Source organism: Manis pentadactyla, chromosome 10, assembly GCF_030020395.1.
Source record: "Manis pentadactyla isolate mManPen7 chromosome 10, mManPen7.hap1, whole genome shotgun sequence".
Taxonomy (NCBI): domain Eukaryota; kingdom Metazoa; phylum Chordata; class Mammalia; order Pholidota; family Manidae; genus Manis; species Manis pentadactyla.
This window is the reverse complement of record NC_080028.1, coordinates 100,739,622-100,759,862: the sequence shown is the minus strand read 5'-3', so window position 1 is coordinate 100,759,862 and position 20,241 is coordinate 100,739,622. Positions and strand designations below refer to the sequence as shown.

General features: G+C 53.7%; 1 long non-coding RNA gene across 1 annotated transcript; it reads left to right on the top strand.

The window, feature by feature from the left end:
- Positions 1-9,278: 9,278 nt before the first annotated feature.
- On the top strand, positions 9,279-14,893 carry LOC118936122 (uncharacterized). The gene is made up of 3 exons (XR_005034132.2): positions 9,279-9,726; positions 10,191-10,296; positions 11,433-14,893. It is a non-coding gene; the product is annotated as an uncharacterized LOC118936122 (long non-coding RNA).
- Positions 14,894-20,241: the final 5,348 nt, after the last annotated feature.

Here is a 20,241-nt window from a genome sequence, read left to right as displayed (position 1 = left end):
GGGAGCTTCTTAAAAGGCAGTCAGGGAGGGCACCTCTGAGGAGGTAGTCAGCCAACTGAGAGGGGCCCCTGAGGCAGGAGAGCCAGGCTCGGCCCTCTGTGCTCTCCTGGGCATCAGCCAGGACCTTGGTCCCCACCCAGGCCCAGCCTCTAGCCAGGGTCTCTCCCAGCCTCAGCTGCCCCAGGATTTCCCCAACTCCCTAATGGAGGCATCTACCCCACCCAAGGGGGATCCCTGCCCTGGAGAAACAGAGAACTTCTGACACTTCCTGGGAGAGTTTTAAAAATCCTTAAAAACTACCCTCTCTCTTCCTGTCCCACAGGGCACTTGAAGGCCTGGCCCTCCTGGGGAGTTCCAGACTTGCCTATTTGAGTGAATTTTCAGAAATAGAAAGTAAGTTTCCTTATGCTCCTCCTCTTACACCCACCAGCTGAGCCCTTTCTTCTTGTTCCCTGGGCCCTTCTGCCAGGAGGGCTAGCTGTCCCCATTCTCCAGGTGAGAAATGGAACTGAGGCGACCCAGACAGACCCCAAGTGCTGAGAAGGAGAGGACCTTGCAGGGCCTGGAGACCCTCCTAGACAGATTGGGTTTATGGGAAAGCTGGGGTGTCCCTGCCTCAGGCCTGTCCTGAAGTTGTGGCCCCAGGAAGTCCTTGAAGCCCACTCATCAACTGGGCCCACAGCAACTCGCCTGGAGTGGGTGGTGACCTGCCTAAACTCACCCAGAGGCCAAGGAACGCTCGGATGCCAGACTCCTCTGCAGAGGTTTTCCAGACAGGGGCCTGAGAAGCTGGACAACAGGTTGAATCAAGTGGGGGGAGGTCAACAGCAACTTCAAATTCAAGCCAGGTGGGGTTCTGGAGGCTCCTGACACTGACAGCCTAGGGTACTGGCAAACAAGTCCCCCATCCCCCCAGCCGGGAATCACACAGACAGGTGGCTGAGAAGTCAGGTAGCATGCCATCCAGACCCTGAGCCTTACGCCTCTGTCCCTGGGCTGCGGGAAGGAGTTGAGAGACATCTGGACACAGGGGGCTGGGAGCAGCCAGTAACATGGGGTCCCAAGCTCCAGGCCCAGGGCTGGGCACCAGAATTAGGGGTCACCTGATCTCTGCTACCTTCCTGCCTGGGCGGGAGTCAGGGGAGTGAGGTCTGATGGGGACACCCCTCCTGGAGGCCTGGGGAAGTGAAAGGGGAATGGGGAAGGGGGAAGGAGTTGTTGGGAAAGTGTGGGGCGGGGCAGCTGATTCACAGAGAAAGTGGCTCTGGCTCAGCTACCCCAGAGCTCAGCCTGGCCTCCCTGCATCCATGAGAGGACAATGGAAGGCAGAGGCCCTCACTAGGACCATGGCCACGCCCACATCACCACACAGAAAGCTCACCACAACCCTGCCAGCTAAGCCGGAATCTCCCCCATTTCTCAGACAAGCTAACTGAGGCCCGAGAGAGCACAAGACTTAGCCCTGCAGTTAATAGCACACTACTCCTGGAATGAACCCAGGAGTCCAGGGCCTGGCGTGGGGTCTTAAAGGGGCCTGCTGAGTCCTTCAGCCTCAAATGGCCTCTGTCCTTAGGCCCATGTTCTAGATGGGCAAACCGAGGCTCAGAGTGGCCAGTGGGCAGTGGCAGAGTTGGAGTCCCCAGCTCCACTTGGCCCCCCTGCCTGGTTGTGGGATGCACATGGGGCTCCACCTGGGGCACCCCTCAGCTGGCACCACTCCTCCCACTGTGGGGCCTGCAGCCCATCCAAACAGAAACCTGATCACCACAGCCACGTAGCTGCACAGCCAGGCCCTCCTCAGCCAGAAATCTCAGCTGCCACTGGGCTTGCCAGCAGCCTGAGCCAGCCCTGGGGCCTGGGTTTCCTGAAGGCTGCCCCATGTCCAGCCCTGCGTCAGCTGCTGAGGACATGGGGGTCCCCTGGGCTGCACTGTCCACTGGGGACCCAGTCCTGACTTGATGAGATTGCTCAGAGGAGATGAGTCAGGTGGGGAAGGGCTTTCCCCTGGTATAGTGGCCCCTGTTAGGGGCTGGGGACAGCAGCCATGGTTCCCAGGTCACCAGGGAGTAATTTTGGCTAATTGTCACCTGGGCAGCTGAGACCTCTAGCATTGTGGTGACAGTTGGTAGGGGAGGGCTGATGTGCCTGCGGACACAGTGCCCGCAGCTGTGACTCTGAACATGTAGTCACGAGGCTGGGGGGTTAGTACGGGCCCAAGCGGGACTGTACACAGGACTGGGGGCCACATGCTATGCCTTCTTACCTAAGCCAGAGTGAAGAGAGCCTCAGAAGAGGTGGGGTGCCCCAGGATGCATGAAGCACCCTCTCCCCTCTGGCCACAGAATGGTCAGTTTATCAGGACATCTTTTGAGGACCCCCCCTTTCCTTCTCTGAGCCACTTTCAGGCTTTGTGTCAAGTAGGATTCAGTTCTGTCACTCACCTGCTGGATGTCTTTAGAAAGTGACTCAGCATCTCAGCCCGCCAGGGTCAGCAAGACCATGTGTGGATGGCAGTGTCTGGGTGGGCCTTCTGGGCTTTTCAGGCGCTTGTCACAGACACCTGGGAGCGGGCCACCACCCACCTCCCACCAAGGGGAAACCAAGGCCCAGAGATGGGCACAAGCTTGCCCACTGTCACACAGCACATGCGGCCAACCAGAGTCCAGGCCTGGAGGGCTGCATTTTGTGTGGCGCTGGCAGAGCCAAGCTGGTCCCTCCAGGAAGGTGCAGGACCCTGCCCCCCTCGGCCAAGAGGGATCCTCTAGACCCAACATAAGCAGGCCTTAGCTGCTGGGGCTGCTCCCCCAGGGTGGAGGCCACATGCTTTGGCCTGGTGCTACTGGCTTGGTCACACCCAGCCCTGCCGGCTTGCATGGCCTCATCCCTCACCCCTCCCAGAGTCAGATGGACTTCAAAACCATCAGTGGGCCAGGCTTGGGAGGAGGCAGGGCCCTCTTCTCCTCCCCTGCTGCTTGCTCCTGAGGCCCCGCCACCGCCGCTCCCTCTCTGCAGGCTGAGGGACCCTGGAGGGCAGAGCCTGCGCTGGTTCACCCCAGTTCCAGTAGTGGCACTGCAGAACTATCTAGAAAGTAATGAGTGTCTGGCTCTATCATCTCCCTTGTTGAGGACACCCCTGGGCCGTTGAGTGTTGGTGGCCTTGGGCAAGTTGTTCACCTACATCCTGGAGCTCTAGGGAGGGGACAAGAAAATGAGCGGAAACGCTTGGGCTGGGCCTGCCCTCAGTGAGTACATGCTGGTGACCTAGGGCCAAGCGCACTGCATCTCTGTGGCATGGAGGCCATGCCACCTCATCTCCATCCCAGGCTTGCTGGGGGCTCTGGAGGGGGGCTCCAACAGGGGACAAGAGAATGCTCCCCAGTCCTGGAGCCACCTCTTGGTTGGCTTCCCTCTTCTCCCAGCTCCCAAGAAGCGGAGGAGGGAAGAGCTGGGAAAAGACCCTTCTGCTCCATGTGTGAACCCACAAGACAGATCGGTGTGTCTTACTGGTCCCCATTCCAGTCATACCAAGCCGGGCCCTGGAGGAGCAGGGAATGAGGCAGAGGGAGCTGGTGACCGCCGCCTCCTTCTTCATGTCCCTCCGGATTGTTTTGCCACAAGAGAATAGAGACCAAGTAGAGAGGGAAAGGCGGAGAGGGGAATGAGGCAAAAGACATGAACAGGCACTTTAAACATGAGAACACCTGAATCTCCAAATCACCAATCAAGACACAGAGAAGCTCGACATCTGGGAAATGCAAACTGTAACCACACTGGCTTCCCGCTTCGTGCCCACCAGGGTGGGTGAAATGGAAAAGGCTGGCAACACCAAGTGCCAGTGAGGCTATGAGTTTCACGCCTGCTGTCAGGAGGGATTTCCACCACTGTGGGAAACTGTTCCTAATATTCCTAAAATATGACTCAGCAATTCAATGCCAGGTACTTATCCAAGAAAAACAAGTGTGTGCGGGGGACAAGCGCGGGGACACCCATGCCCATTCACGTGTGATATTTCTTCATCACAGCCCCAACTCGAAACAAGTGTACATGTACAGTGGCAGTAGTGGATGAATAAGGTGCAGTGCATCCATACCAGTGGGATAAGTGACTGACATGTGCAACAGTGTGAGTCTCCCGAACATAATGTTGAGCGAAAGAAGCCAGACACAAAAGAACGGCTTGTTTGTGAGTCAGTACCATTGAGCTTAGGGATGGGGCTCAGCATGCTGCAGGAGTCAGGATGCCTTTGGGGATGAGTGACTGGAAGGGCTTGAAAGGGTGTCCGGGAGCTGGAAATGTCTCCCGATCAGAGTGCTGGGCATGTGTAATTCATGTAGCTGCACACTAATGATGTGTGCGCTTTCCTGAGATGGCAGCTAGTTTGGGAGTGTGGCCCCCACCCCTGCTAACCTCATCTCACACTTCAAACATGCTGATTCTAGTCCTTAGGGCACCAAACTCCTGCCTGTCTCAGGACCTTTGTGCTTGCTGTTCTCGCTATGATGGACCCTTTTCCCCCACACACACCTTTCTTGCTTCTTTAACTTCTGCTTATCCTTCAGGGCTCAGTGTAAACATCACGTCCTCCAGGAAGCTCTCCCTGTTCTCTAGACAAGGGCAGGGCTCCTATGGCTCCTGCTGTTCCTTGTCATGCTCATCCCAACTGATAATTAGATGTATTTGTGTGATTACAAGTTAGTTCTCCCTCTGTGCTCCACAGGCAGGGACCATTATCTGGTTTGATCACTGCAGGATCCCCAGCTCATGGTGTATAGGGAAGTTCTCAGCTTCCATCTGCAGATGGAAGGAAGGAAGGAAGGAGGGAGGGAGGGCAGACCCAGACCTCTACAGAAGGAACAGAGGCCCGGGAATGGAGGTGTTGTCACTCAAGGGTGTGAGCATCCTGTCTCAGGAGGGTGTGGGCAGAACCCTGGCAAGAACAGTGTCCTGGGACTGCCAAAGCTGATGAGGAAGGGGCTGGGCCGACTCAGGGCTTACACCTTCCAGCGGATGTTGGCAGGAGGGCAGTAGGGAAGGGTGGATGTCACAGGAAGTCATCAGGTCTCTGGGTGAGGCTGACTCACCAGGTCTCTGATGATACTCACAGGTCAGACTCCAGACTCCAGTTGTTCCCCCAGCAACTGTCTGATATCCCAGATGTATGAGAGGCCGACTTGGAGGAGGGGCAATCCAGCCTGAGGGGCCTCCAAAAGGCTTTCCAGAGGAGGGTCTATTTTGGCTGGGCCTTAAAGTTTGAATAAGAGTCCACCAAGGAGACAATTTGGGAAGGACTTGACCGAAGGGTATTTTGGGAGAACTGCAAACCTGGGATATGGCTGGGCGCTTTGGGAATTGAGTCTGTAGAAAACTCCATGGGGAGATCTGGGCCCAATGTCAGTTCTTTTTTGACCAACACCCAGTAGAGAACATGAAGGCCGTAGCCGAGGAAGAGCCTGATTGGGTGAGCATTGCTGGGGTGGACATGGGGCTGAGGGAGCTCTCTTAGCACTGCCTGCCTCCTTATGCCCTGCTCCCTCGCAGCATGCAGCATGGGGGAAAGGTCAGAGGGGGCTGTGAGTCCTCACCCCTTGAGAGGAATGGACTGGGCCTTGGATTTTGGTCCCATTTTGCAGATGGGGAGACTGAGGTGGGCACGGACAGAGCCTAGGCTCACATACCTATGTTTAGCTTGGTTTCTGGAGCCTGTGAGGCCAGAGACAGGCCCTCATGGTATTGGGTATTCTGCAGACAGAAGTTTATTAGGCCTGCCTCTGGGGCCCGGTACTGGGGATGCCACGAGACCCACCAAAGAACTTGTCAGAAACTAGAAACTGGAACTGTGACCCAGGCCTCCCAGGTGGCAGCTGCAGTGCTTCCTTCCCCCAAAGCTGATCAGGTGCCCCTTCCTCTTGTCATCAGCCTCAGCCCTGGCCCAGAGAAGAGAAGCAAGCTGCAGGGCCACACAGCAAGAATGCAGCTCTGGAGCTCAGCCAAGGGGCAGGAAAGTGCTTCCTAAGTCTGGAGATTAGCTGGCACCCAGGATGCCTGGGGTGGGTGTGTTCTCAGAGGACCAGAATAAACTCTGCAGTTGGGACTCTGTCCTCCAACAGCCATGGGGAGCTTCAGAAGTTGCAGGAGCCAGAGAGGGGCAGGGCCAAGTCCGGCATTCCAGCAGATAGCTCCACAGTATGAAAAGGCCCAGGGGGGCCGCAAAACACACCTTGTAGCCTCGGGTTTCACATTTCTCTCTGCCTCGGGCCATGGAGAAGTTTATATCAGAAATACTAGAGCTGTAAGAATAATTATAGTAATAATGAAAATAATAAACAACCTCTGTGTCAGTGATGCACTTTCCCTCTTCTAGTGCTCTCTAATTTTATCTTGTCCCATGGCAACCCCCAGAGGCAGCCAGGGCAGCTTTCACTATACTGTTTTTTATAGCTGTAGGCACCAAAGCTAACAGCAGAGGTTGGAGACCTGCCTGAGGTATGTGCAGCTCCTGCACCACCTGATGATGTGTTCACCTGGCTGAAGTGAGGTGATGAGCCCTTAGCTAGGACTACAGCCAGATGCCTTTCATGGGCCTCCAAGAGGCAGGCCCTGTCTTGCTCAGTCCCCATCACTTAACCCTGAGGCAGGAATCTTGATGAGTCCCCAAATCCAGGTGAAACTCAGGGAAGTGAGGGTCATGCCCGAGGCTGCACACAGCTAGGGGAGACGGTGAGATGAGGCATGTCTGCTGTCTCTGTGACCTGGTCAAGACACTTTACCTGGTTTCCTCATCTGTAAAATGGGCTGCCAGAGGATGAAGCTAGAGAATGTGTCAGGGGGTCAGAAAACTGCCACAGGGAACTGCTGGGCTGGGGAATTGTCACTCTTGCTCCCAGGGAAGAATTGGCAGCCAGTGCCTTTCCGGGGCCCTCACCCATGGTCCATTTGGGGGAGGGGGAGGACAAGGGTATCCATGGATCAGCCAAGGAGCTTAGCTTCCCAGTCCTGCCCTTGACCACTCCCAGGGACTCCTGAGCAAAGGGCAAAGGGCAGGGGCCTGAGTCTGGCCTCTCCCTGTTGTCCTGGGGCCACTTGTAGGCATTACCTAGGCTTAATCATGAAGCCACCTTTCCCCAGGGACACACAGGTGTGGTGCCAGCCTTCTAGCTCAGCATTTTAGAGCATCCCCTACCTGCCCCCATCCTCCGATTGAGCGTCATCCCAGGCTGTGGCGGGGTGGGGAGGCACGGGGCAGCATCTGTTTGCAGTTAGGCCTAGAGACCTTTAGCAACTCTCCTACCTAAGGAAGGCCAGGCCAGTGGCCAGGTCTCACTGAAGCCCCTAGCGGGGAGGTCCTGGCAGAGAAGCCTGGCCAGACCCCCAGGCCCTGCCTGCAGCCCGGCAGTCTGATGCCCAGCCCTAGGCCTTGGCAACTGGCTTCAAGGCCTGGGAATTTCTGGGGGTCTTGGAGGATCACAGCCTGTCACAGACTGCTCACCGGGATACTCCCTGGGAGTATCTGGGACAGCATTCCAGGTGTCCAGAAGCCCCTAGTCAGGGTTCGCATGGCCCCTCTGCAGAAGAGCAGAGTTTTGTACCACACTGGGCCATGTCCAGCTCTCTGGGCCTCAGGGGGCCTGTCTACTTACTGGAGCCCAGTGGCCTCAGGCTGGCCTCTCAGGACCCCAGGTGGACCCTGGACCACCTGATGGGTTGGAATTCTCAGTGCTCAGCATCCCACAGCCCATCAGGGCCCTCCTCCTGCCAGGTGGGCAGGGCTAGAGGTCATGGCAGTTGAGGGTAGAGGACTTTTTCTGCTGGAGTCTGGGCCCAGACCCTAGGCTACAGGACAGAGCCTGCAACTCTCCCAGGGCCTGGGTCTGACAAATGTGAGCTGGGGGAGGGCCCATCTGGACACCTCAGGTAGGTAACTGCCTGGGGCCCCCAGGTCAGCTCCCCAGACGGCCTCCAGCTGGTCGGGTGGAGCCCAGGACCAGGGCTGGCTGGGCCACGGGGTCTAGGTTGGGCTTGCAGGCCGCTGGTGCTGGGCATGGGTGGTGGCTATTATCTGGCCTTCCCAGGCCACAGTGCCTCACGTGGCTGCCACTCGGAGCCTCTCTTGTCCCAGGGCCATACCGGACCAGAGATAAGCTGCTGCCTCAGAGCATGCTGTGCGCGGCCCTCGGGCTGGAGCTTTCCAGGAGGCCCCGCAGGCCCCTGCCCCGCCCGCGACGGCCCGGCCCACTTGGCCCCACTTCCTCTCCATAAAAGGCTAGGTTTGGGAGCGCCCAGGGAGGGGGCGTTGGGCACAGGCAGGCCGGAGGTTTGCATGAGCCTCCCCCAAGGTCCCCTCCCCCGACAGCCATCGCCTGCTTCGGGGCCTTGGGTGGGGAGGGGGTGCTGCCCAGCACACGAGTTTTCTAAATCCCTGCCCCCTCAGCCTCCCAAACCACGACAGCGCACCCCTCCTCCAACCGGCCCCCAGCAATCCCCGCTGAGGATCCCCCGTGTGCCTGTACTCTGTCCTCATTTTGAGTTTGAATAACTTGAGGCCTACAGCCCGGGGGTCGCGGGGCTGGCTTTGAAGAACATCCGGAGCTGCAAATGTGAGCAAGGGTCACACTGCAACTCAGCTCTGTGTAGACGCGTACGGATTATATTCCGTGTGGGTGCCTGTGCATTTTAATACCTCTAGACAGGGTGTGCCCCGCCCCTGACAAACTTGTTACTTAGCTCGCCTGTGACCTTGGGCGTTATCTTACTGTGGCTCACAGCCTCAGTTTCCCCATTGTTACAGGGGTTGGTTTCTATCTCCTGCAAACGCAAAGTGAATGCAGGCATGCAGAGGGGGAGGAGCTGCCCCCTGCCCCACCCTCCCACCTCTACGGCCCCCAAGAAGAGCTGGCATCTGGAATGAGGTGTGCCGGACCCAATCCCATCCTCCCTCCCAGGGCTGCCCTGAGGGAGACTAACAGTGGAGGCCAAAGGATAAACAGTGGGTGCTACATAAATGCAGCTCTGCCCCTCCCTCCCGCCTCCTGGAAGTGTGACTCATCTGTGTCCTGGCCCTGGGCTGGGAAGCAGGGCCTCTGGGTGGCATCTGCTCCACCTCGCGGTGCCAGGCCCGCCGCTCCCCAGGCCTCAGTTTCCCCGTGTGAACTAGGGCGGGGGAGGGGAGGAGGGGCGCCCCGGCCGCAGGCTGTCCACGAGTCTGCCTTAAAAGGCAAACGGCGGCGGGTCGCGCAGCCAAACTTAGTCATCCGGCCGCGGGCCGCCGGCGCGCTGCGCGGCTTCCTCCCCGAACTTCCCGTTTTCCGAGGGGCCCGGGGAGGGGTCCGAGGGGCGGCTGGGCATTTCGAAACGCCCGGCGGCGCCCTCGGGGCCTGGGCCGCCGTCCGCGGCGCGGTCTCCAGAGCTGGCGGCCGAGCCCGGCCTCCCCGACGGTGGCCGCCCCAGGACGCCGCGAGGGAGGGGAGGCCGAGGCCGCGGCCGGACAAATCTCGGCGAGGGCGGCGGGGGGAAAGCGCCGTGCAGCCCTGCGGTCCGTAACGTGCCAGGACACTGGGGTGAAGCCACCCCAACACCCGTGGGCAGGAAGCGGGCAGGAGAAAGGGATGCGGGATGGAACAGTGGCCGCGGGGAGTGACCAGCCTGCAGGCACCGGGCAGTGGATGGGCTGCTCAGGACACGACACGCAACCCCACGCTGCCTGGGTCGTGGTCCCTTCGCAGAGCTAAGGTAGGGGGACAGCAGTCAGGAGGGTGGCTTCCAGGTGGTTGGGTGGGGGCAGGGGAGCCTTCCGCGAATGGAATGTTCTAATTAGGATGGTTGCCACATGACTATACATTCAGGATGGGGCTATAGACTCGAGGTCTGTGACCTCTACTGTAGGCAAATCACCCCACAATATAGGACTGTAAACACACACGCAGACTCTCCCGTGTACTATATAGGGATGTACACTTAGGCACAAAGGCAAACCAAACCCAGATGGGGGGGCACACAAGGAGGAAGCTTCTGGGTGGAGATGGGAGGGGGCACAGGGAAGAGCACAGGAGGATGGGTGTCCAGGTGGTGATATCCTGTGTTTCTTTGAGAAAATTAAGTTGAAGAAAATATGGTGAAATAATCACTAGGTCTGGAGTTGCTCTGTGTTCCTCTCTGTACTTATATGTATGTTTGAAATATTTGACTTTTCACAGAGGAGAGGGGAAAAAGCACAAGGGCTGGTCATTGGACATGGTGGTCAACCTCTCTGACCCTCAGTTTCTTCTTCTGTACAATGGGGCAATCAGTAATCCCTTTGGGGTAAGTATATGAGAATTATATGGGGCAATATATGCAAAGTACTGAGTGTGAACCCCTGCATGCAGTAGGTGCTCAACAAAGGTGTCTGGGGTAGGGCTACCCTTCAGCCCCCACCCCAACTAAGAGAAGGGAGGACTTGCTGGGGAGGGGGCAGGATGGGCAGGTCTTCAGACCACAGCTCCCTTAAGCCACTGATATGGCCTGGTCTGGCTGGGAAGGTGTGTGTTTCTGACAAATGGGGCCAGCCAACCCCATCCCCTGCCTATCCTGTCCTGACTGTCCCATCCCTGGGTTTAAGGTCACTCCAGGTGAGGCTCAGGGCCAGCATACCTGGCAGTACAGGTCTGTAGGTCACCTGGCCTCGGATTCCAGGTGGATGCTCAGGCAGCCTGTGTGTGGCAAGGACACACTGGCATGGTGGGTGCCAGCTGGTCAGGCCTGGAGCCCTGCCTTGGGAGTCTATTGGGGGAGCAAGGCCCAGAGAGCCCCAGAAGGCTGTGAGCGACCAGAGCCAGCAGGAAGGAAGGGAGGAGGGCGTGGGGTTAAGAAAGGCCTTCCAGGAAGGGAGAGCAGAAAGGGAAGAGGAAGCGAAGGAGAGTCGGCTGCCTTTCCTTCAGCTGTTGTGAGCACCCGTTTATGGGCACCCCACTCTGGCTCTCTGGTGACCCTGATGGGGAATGAAGACCCCCAAATGCATCAAGGTTAAGTAACAAGGCCAAAGTGACCCAGCCGAGAAGGGCAGGGTCTGAGGGAGATGAGAGCAAGAGAGATAGGTAGACGTGTGGTCTCATGGCTCCCCTGCCCCCACCCAGCCCTTGGTAGGGGGCGGGAAGCTGCCCTAGTGAAGGGACAGCCGGGGAGCAAGGCAGGAGGGGTTGGGGCCCAGGGAAGGGAGAGCTGTGGTGGGAGGAGGCTGGAAGATGCTCTATGGCGCCCTCTAGTGGGACACTCTCCTCCCACCACGTGGGGCCTCACCGACCTGCCCGGTCCTTTGAGGACCCTCCCTCTCCCCCATGGGCTCTGCCTCACCCCAGGCCTTGCTGGACAAGGCCACGGGAAAGCATCAGGCACAGCCACCCAGGTCCAACTGCAGTCTCCCAGCGATCCTACTGGGGGGACATGTCCCTCTTTTCCAGATGAGGAACCTGAGGTCTCAAGGGCACACCAGTGCACGACTGCCTATGCACACGATTGAGCTGTGGAACTGGGCGCCCTGAGCCTGGACATCAGGAGAAAGCAGAGAGCGCTGAGAGCCGGGGCTTGCAGCCACCCTGCTGGCAGAGGCAGCCCTCCAGTGTCTGAGGAACCCAGCCTTCCAGCTGAAGACCCTGTACACCCTCATTCAAAGGGATCCTCTTGCAGGCTCCACCCCCACCGTCCCTTGTGACCTTCAGCCCCTGATATAGGGTCAGGTTCCCCATGCCCCAGGGGCCCAGAGGTCAAGGTTGACCCTAGAGGAAACAGCTTATTCTCCAACAGACAAATGTTGCTAATTTCTTTTTCTTTTTCTTTTTTTTAATTTTGGTATCATTAATCTACAATTACATGAACAACATTATGGTTACTAGACTCCCCCTATTATCAAGTCCCCACCAAATACCCCATTACAGTCACTGTCCATCAGCATAGTAAGATGCTATAGCGTCACTACTTGTCTTCTCTGTGTTACACTGCCTTCCCCGTGCCCCACCCCCTACATCATGTGTGCTGATGGTAATGCCCCTTATTCCCCTTCTCCCTCCCCACCCATCCTCCCCGGTCCCTTTTCCTTTGGTAACTGTTAGTCCATTCTTGGGTTCTGTGAGTCTGCTGCTGTTTTGCACCTTCAGTTTTTGCTTTGTTCTTATACTCCACAGATGAGTGAAATCATTTGATACTTGTCTTTCTCCACCTGGCTTATTTCACTGAGCATAATACCCGTCTAGCTCCATCCATGTTGTTTCAAATGGTAGGATTTGCTTTCTTCTTATGGCTGAATAATATTCCATTGTGTATATGTACCACATCTTTATTCATTCATCTACTGATGGACACTTAGGTTGCTTCCATTTCTTGGCTATTGTAAATAGTGCTGCGATAAACATAGGGGTGCATATGTCTTTTTCAAACTGGGCTGCTGCATTCTTAGGGTAAATTCCTAGGTCAAATGGTATTTCTATTTTGAACTTTTTGAGGAACCTCCATTTGCTTTCCACAATGGTTGAACTAATTTACATTCCTGCCAGCAGTGTAGGAGGGTTCCCCTTTCTCCACAACCTCACCAACATTTGTTGTTTGTCTTGGATGGTGGCGATCCTTACTGGTGTGAGGTGATATCTCACTGTGGTTTTAATTTGCATTTCTCTGATGACTAGCGATGTGGAGCATCTTTTCATGTGTCTGTTGGCCATCTGAATTTCTTCTTTGGAGAACTGTCCAGTTCCTCTGACCATTTTTTTATTGGATTATTTGCTTTTTGTTGAGGTGCATGAGCTCTTTATATATTTTGGATGTCAACCTTTTATCAGATCTGTCATTTATGAATATATTCTCCCATACTGTAGGATACCTTTTTGTTCTATTGGTGGTGTCTTGTTCCCGATCTTAGAGGAAAAGCTTTCAGCTTCTCGCTGTTAAGTATGATGTTGGCCGTGGGTTTGTTGTATATGGCCTTTATTATGTTGAGGTACTTGCCCTCTATACCCAGTTTGTTGAGAGTTTTTATCATGAATGGATGTTGAATTTTGTCAAATGCTTTTTCAGCATCTATGGAAATGATCATGTGGTTTTTGTCCTTCTTTTATTTGATGTGGTGGATGATGTTGATGGATTTTCGAATGTTGTACCATCCTTGCATCCCTGGGATGAATCCCACTTGATCATGGTGTATGATCCTCTTGATGTAATTTTGAATTCGGTTTGCTAATATTTTGTTGAGTATTTTTGCTTCTATGTTCATCAGGGATATTGGTCTGTAATTTTCTTTTTTGGTGGGGTCTTTGCCTGGTTTTGGCATTAGAGTGATGCTGGCTTCATAGAATGAGCTTGGAAGTATTCCCTCCTCCTCTATTTTTTTGGAAAACTTTAAGGAGAATGGGTATTATGTCTTCTCTGTATGTCTGATAAAATTCCGAGTTAAATCCATCTGACCCAGGGGTTTTGTTCTTGGGTAGTTTTTTTATTACCGCTTCAATTTCGTTGCTGGTAATTGGTCTGTTTAGATTTTCTGTTTCTTCCTTGGTCAGTCTTGGAAGGTTGTATTTTTCTAGGAAGTTGTCCATTTCTTCTAGGTTATCCAGTTTGTTAGCATATAGATTCTCATAGTATTCTCTCATAATTCTTTGTATTTCTGTGGGGTCTGTTGTGATTTTTCCTTTCTCATTTCAAATGTTGCTAATTTCTGTCAGTAACAATCAAGGAGCTCTGAGTAGAGATGGGCCCTAGGGGTCTTGGGCTTACGAGGGTGGACTCCCTCAGAGAGTCCAGCTGAAATGTGTCAGCTGCTGCAGCTGGCAGGGCCTTCAGCAGCTTGCTTGGTCTGTAGTCTGGCTGTAGTCTGAAGCTGCAACCCATCAGTGAGGCAGACATGCCACAACTTCCCTGACATAACTGGAAGGAAGAATCCAAAAGGAGTCATTTACCATGTGGCCATTTACCCTGAAGACCTTTGAGAAATATATAGGTGATGTAGTGCCATGGTCCCTTGACACTGTAGCTACCGTCTATGGGCTGGCATGAGGCTGTGATGCTCCACTGAGTGGGTTCTTGATCTCAGGGGGCTGCTGGCACCCTGAATGGCAGAGGCTGAGCAGCAACCTTAAGCACTAGAGACAGGATGGGCAAATTACACAGAGATGGAGCCTATTCCAGAAAGTTCTGACCTTTGGTAATTTCTGATGGAGGCTAATTGATTGTGGCGTTCTTAGGAATGAAGTAGTTGGGCAATGTACTAAAGCATCTCTTGAACTGTTTAACTGGAAAACTTGAGGTCTGGTGGACAGAAATCTGACCAGAGTCCTCACAAGTCTAGAATCTCTAGGTTTGAGATATGTTATTTAATAGATTTTAATAGATCAGGAAATGCATAGATTGGTCACTATATCACACATTTGTTCGTTCAACTTGTTGACTGCTGTGTTCGAATTACAAAGTTTCCTTTGTAATTCCATCATATTATGCATTTAAAAGCATGATTCTGAACATGTGTCTGGATCCATCAATGGATAAACTGAATGTAGTATATTCATGCAGTGGGATATGGTTCCACCTTTAAAATGTAGCTACAGCATGGATGCCCCTTGAGGACATTATGCTCAGCCCACCACTGAAGGACAATCGCTGTCTGATTGCACTTATCGGAGGTATCCAAAGCAGTCAGACTTAGAAACAAGTGGAAGGGTAGTTACCAGGGGGAGGGGAAAAGAGGGAATTTAATGGATATAGAGTTTTAGATTTACAACATGAAAAAATCCTGGCCCACTGTTTCACAGTGGTGTGAATGTACTTATTACAACACTATACAGTTAAAATTGGTAAAGATGGCACTTTTATATTATGTGTTTTAACACAATGTTAAAAACACAGAATGCAATAAAAACACAACTTAAAGACTTTAAAATTTTTTCTTAAGTGTGATTCTGGGAAGGGGACCCCTAAGTATCCTCAGACACTAAACTAAAACGTCCATCCAGCTCTATGGTGCCCAAGTGGTTAAGACTCCCAGCGCCTCCCATTGGTTGCCTAGCAGGAATTCAGGGGGTCACCAAGGATTCTGGGAAGTGAGGTTTGCAGCTCCCAGCTGGAGCCTCTGTAGAAGGGTGGGTGTGGAGCAGGGAGACAATAGTTCCAGGGCCAACATCTGGGCTGGCCTGGACTTGGTGGGATGCACAGTCAGGCTGCCTGTCTCCATGCTGCACACAGGCCATGTCCCACACTGCCACACTCTCACCTGGCCACATGCACCGCGTGGGTATACTTGTCCACTTGCATCGTGCAGTACATGGCATCCCCACTTTGCAGTTTGCATCTGGACATCTTTGCCAATTTAAGTACCCACCCAAAGATCTGCAGGCCTGGCTCACAGATGCCCCTCACTCCTCCCAGACATGTCCTCACTGGAGCAGAGGCCTTGACAGTGACTGTGGGGAGGATGCACAGGCAACAGGTTCCCTGGGGGAAGAATGTGCCAGGCAGAGGGTACAGCTAGTGCAAAGGCCCTGAGGCAGAGCTGGTATGGCCACTAGGGTGGCTGTGGGAGAATGACAGGGGATGAGGTGGGGGTGGCCTCCTTGGCCACCAAGAGGCATTTAGACAGGACAATGGCTGAGTCTCCCAGGAGAGTGCAGGGCAGCTGCCTGTGAATAGAGTGCCTCTGAACTGTTCTCACTGAGGTTGCAGCTGCAGCCTCCGGACATGACTCAGCGGAATTCCTGGGAGCTGGGGATGGGTAGGAGATGCTCCAAGTAGGCAGGGGAGGGGGCGTTGCCTGCACAGGGGCTCCACCCCCAAGCTCAGCTTACCGCTGGGCACACCCACCCTCGAGTTCTCCAGACAACCCCCTCCTGGCATCTGCAGGCATCAGCCCGGGGCGGGGCTGGCTGTGGGCGTGGAGCCTGAGGATTTGGGGAGGAAGGGGACCGAGAGCTGGAACCTGACCTGGGAGGGCAGTGTCTTCTCTCCATCCTCTGGGACCCTCTAGCCTTGAACCTGACCTTGGGTCAGGGTGGAGCAGACTAAGGTGGGCTGGGGCTGGCTCTGTTTTCTATCCCCTTGCCCAGCCTTTTGCAGTGGGGCTGAGTGAGCAGAACTGGCCCTGTCTGGACTTCCTTAGTGACTCAGCTGGGTCAGGCCCTCTTTGAGACTAACTCCCTTCCTCTGAATAAAGGGAATTGTTTAATAAGCAGGACTGCAGCGTGTGTGTGTGTGTGTGTGTGTGTGTGTGTGTATGCAGGGGTGACGCCTCCCTCTCCCCACACGAGGCCGGGGCAAGATGGAGTGACTGAGCACTGGACCAGGTTAGAGGCCCCAATATTCAAAGAACTGAGCCTCAGTTTTCCCAAGGAACAAACGGGTATAATGACCCCAAGGATGAGGCTTGCTGGAGTTAGAGGCAAGCTGCGCCCTATTCGCTAATGCATCTAATTCAGCGCAGGTCAGCGCTTTCGCCCTGCACCCCGGGTGGCTGGACTGAGAAGGCGAGGTAGTAAGCATCCTGCATGGCGCCTCCTCTCTGAGGCTGCCCGCACTTCTCTTTCTTTGAGCGTGTACTTTGCCTTAAATAAAGCCTTCTTGCTGCTCAATTCACTGCGTTGTGACTCCACACTCTCCCAAGCCTCTCAGGAGATTAATTGAAAAAAGAAAAAGTGTCCTGCATGGCTCAGCTCCAACTTGTCACCTTAAGGAAGCCGTCCACGACCCCCAAGACAAAAGATATGGCCTATTCCCTCCTAGGAGCGGGGAGAGGACCCCACCCAGGATTCCGCCGTCCCAGGGGATCTTGCCGCAACTCCAACCACCCGATTGACTGCAGGGCTCCTGGAGGCCGCCAGGTGGCGATAGAAACGCGCCTGCCCTGCCAAGCCCGGCGGGGCTGGACTCCTCCCCGCTGAGGGCCCCTGGGAAGCCTCTCCAGACCCATTTGGACGCCTTTTGGACCCCTTGCCTCCTAAAAAAATAGTACTGGGTTCAAAACATGCAAAATAAGAGTCAGTGGAAATTTAATAGCCACCAATCATTATATATGTGGTTAAATGACAAGTGAGCTTGCTTGCATCATCTGCCCTAGGCTGAGGCCTGGAGGAGCCCTAGCATCCCTCCGAGTCGGAGGTCTAGAGCAGGGGTCTCAGGTCCCTACCTTGGCTGCTTTAGAAGAAAGAGAACTGGGTGGGTTGCTCCCCAGAGCAGGGAGGCATAGGTAGGACCTCGAAAGGTGGGCTGAATTTGGACGGGAGGGGAGAAGGCATCCTAGGCTGGGAGGTGGAAGTGGTGCCCCCAAGTACAGAGCAGGTGCTCGTGGGGTGGGTGGGAGGGTGGAGTCTGACAGGTGGAGCGGGTCAGATGCCTCAGCGTTGCTCAGCTTGAGACTGGCCATAGTTCGCCTCAGAGCGGTCTCAGGGATACTGAAGGAAGTGATCCATCACTGTGGTGTCCTGGCCAGACTGCCATTGCAAATACTGTGGTACCATTGTGAGCTGTGCCCCGCCTGAGTGGGACTACCTGTTTTCTCCCTAATATCATCCGTAACTCCCAAGGGCCCTTGAGACAAGACTGGGACCTCAGGCTGAACCCGTGTACCAATAGCAGGAGTTTACCCCTTGGCAGATGGAGGTCAGGGAACTGTGTCTGTGGGGCTCTAGAAGAGAAGAGACCTCCAAGTTCTTTGGGTCAGAAAGGCCTCTATGTGGAGGTCTTGGCCCAGCTGCTGGCATGGGCTGGGTAGTGACTGACGTGGAAGCAGTGTGTGTAGAGAGTATCAAGGGAGACCCAGGCCTTGACCCTTCTCCTGCTCCAGACTTGATCAAGGTGAGGAGGTGGAAGGGCCCTGTACTGGGAAGCAGGTGTGGGAGTATAATTTCCAAAAAGCTAAAATCGTGACTTTCATACAACCAGACAATCAACATTTGTCAAAGATTTAATTCAGCTTACTAATTAATGAGAGAACAGTAAGATGGCAAAATTAATGTAAAGCACATTTGCGGAACTGGAGTTCATATAGTCCATTAAGAGATGCTAGGATAAGTTTCCTAAATTACAATAAAAAAGAAAAAAAGCCTGACTAATGTCCTCCGGGGAAATCAAGAGTAATTGTTAGACAGGAAAATAGGTATGAGCGGGGTGGAAAGAGAAAAAGGCCAGAAAGTCCACTCAAAAAGCCAAGAGCAACTTGGCCTGGAATGTTTGAATATTTCCCAGGTAAAGGAAGGTACCTCAGCAGAGCCCACGGCTTTATTATGTTAATCATCCAGGCCCAGCTTACTTTCTTTACCTTTACCTATATGCTGTTTTCTGTTCCTTCCAGCCCTAATTAAGTAGTTTGTAACCTACTTAAAGTAGCATGAAGGCCCAAGCCGTAAACGACAAAGTGAAAGGCAGGAAGGATTCCCTCTTAAAGACTGTATTTTAATACCTAGGAAGTTACAAATGTAAGATTCTTAACTTACTCTTTAGCAAACAGACCATACCTCAGCCCACCTTGGGGGCTGGGCAGGCAGCGTGTTTGATCTGCTCCCAGACCAAGACGCTGGTATCCCAGGGAGAAATCAGAGCAGGAACTTCCTTGTGTTACTTCTAAGTATTCAAGACCACTTAACAAGTCTGCACCCCCAGCCCTTAGTCACATTCCTAAAGAATCCTTTAAAGGGGGAACCCCCCAACCTTTTGGCCTGCTCCTCTCTCTGAGGTCGCCTGCAGTTTCCAAGTATGTAACCTTTTAATCTTAAACTTTCTCCAACCTTTCGGGATGCCTCTCCTTGCTGAGGTTGCTTGCTGCACTTCTCTCTTTAAGTAACTTTAAATAAAGCTTTTACTCTGCTTCACTACTGGGTCTCTGCCCTTCAATTCTTTGTCGCGGTGGGGACAAGGACCGAGGAAAATACACAGCGCTCCCCCAACATAATCTTTGGTGTTAGCTTTTGCATCAGACACAAGTCCACAAGTTAACCTGTAATTTCACCAAGTCTGAGACCTAAATTAAAATTAAATTGAAATGCAAACAGAAGTTTCCTGGAGAAATAAGTCATCCTTAGGTGGGCTCATTTCTAAGGCAGTCATTCACTGGGCTCCATTCCAGGTTTTGTCTGACTTTCTAACACAGGAGCTGTGGGTGCTCAGTGGGGTCTCGACACTGATGGGACACTTCTCACTCCTTCTTGTTTCTGTCTCCTTAGACAAAGCTCTTGGACCACACCTTCCAGCTCCGACAGTCTTCTTCACCCTTTAAGACTGATTTATCACCAAATGTATACCCAAGACCCCCACTCCATTTCATCCCTGCTCCTCTTGTTGCCCCACTCTGGTCCCTTAGTACCCCAAGGAAGTAGTAACATCTGTGTTCAGGAGACTTGGAGCAGCCACAGTGTCCAGCTCTACCCTGAGGCACTGTGTGATTCCAGGAAATCTTGGCCCTTCTCCAGGCCTCCATGTTTCCAGCTGGGCAAAGGGCAGGGTGGAGGGGGGACTGTGGCTGCCCCTGCCTGCTGTTGAGTAGAGGTCCCCAGATTTGAGAATTCGGGAACTCCCCTCTCCTTTGATTCCACTGGATGCTATTCAATTTAAATGAACTGAGCCAGTGGGGCAGAGAGATCTGATAAGCTATCAGTTTGGAAACTAGGTCTGGTCTCCTAAGAGAATGGGAGAGTCAGAGACCTTTTGTGGATTCCGTAGGAAATAGTTTGGCAGTTGATTGGTAATGTCTGGCACGGATGTAAAAATGAGAATAGGATGAGTGTTGTGCACTTGCCCACCCTGGTCTAGTAAACACAGCACCCAAGAGAGGGTGAGGAAAGCACAGATTCTGGTCCCAATTTTGACACTGCTTTGTTGAGTAAACTGAGGAATTAGTTCCTTTTAGACTCCTAGCTGTAAAATGAAAGTTAAGTAATATTGCACGATTGATGTACATCATGTCAGTGAACATCTTCATGTGGCAAGAGGTGAAAAAACTAATGCAATTTGCCTGGAGCAAATTGTCAGTATTGTCTAGAGTAATGAGACTGCAGGGCTCTGGCTCAATTTCTCTGTGACTCTCTCAGCATTGTCTTCTCCATGGGTCAGCTGTCTACAGGGGGGCCAAATGCCTGCTTACAGGTCCAGGTGGCACTCCAAGTAGGCCACGCTGACTTGGGGTAGACAGCAGTGTTCTGGGCCCGCAGGCCGCGCGACAGCCCAGAGGTTGCTCCTGATTGGGCATTTTAGGTCACATGCCCATCCCAGCACAAGGACAGTGACCCGGCTGAGGGGAGGAATAGG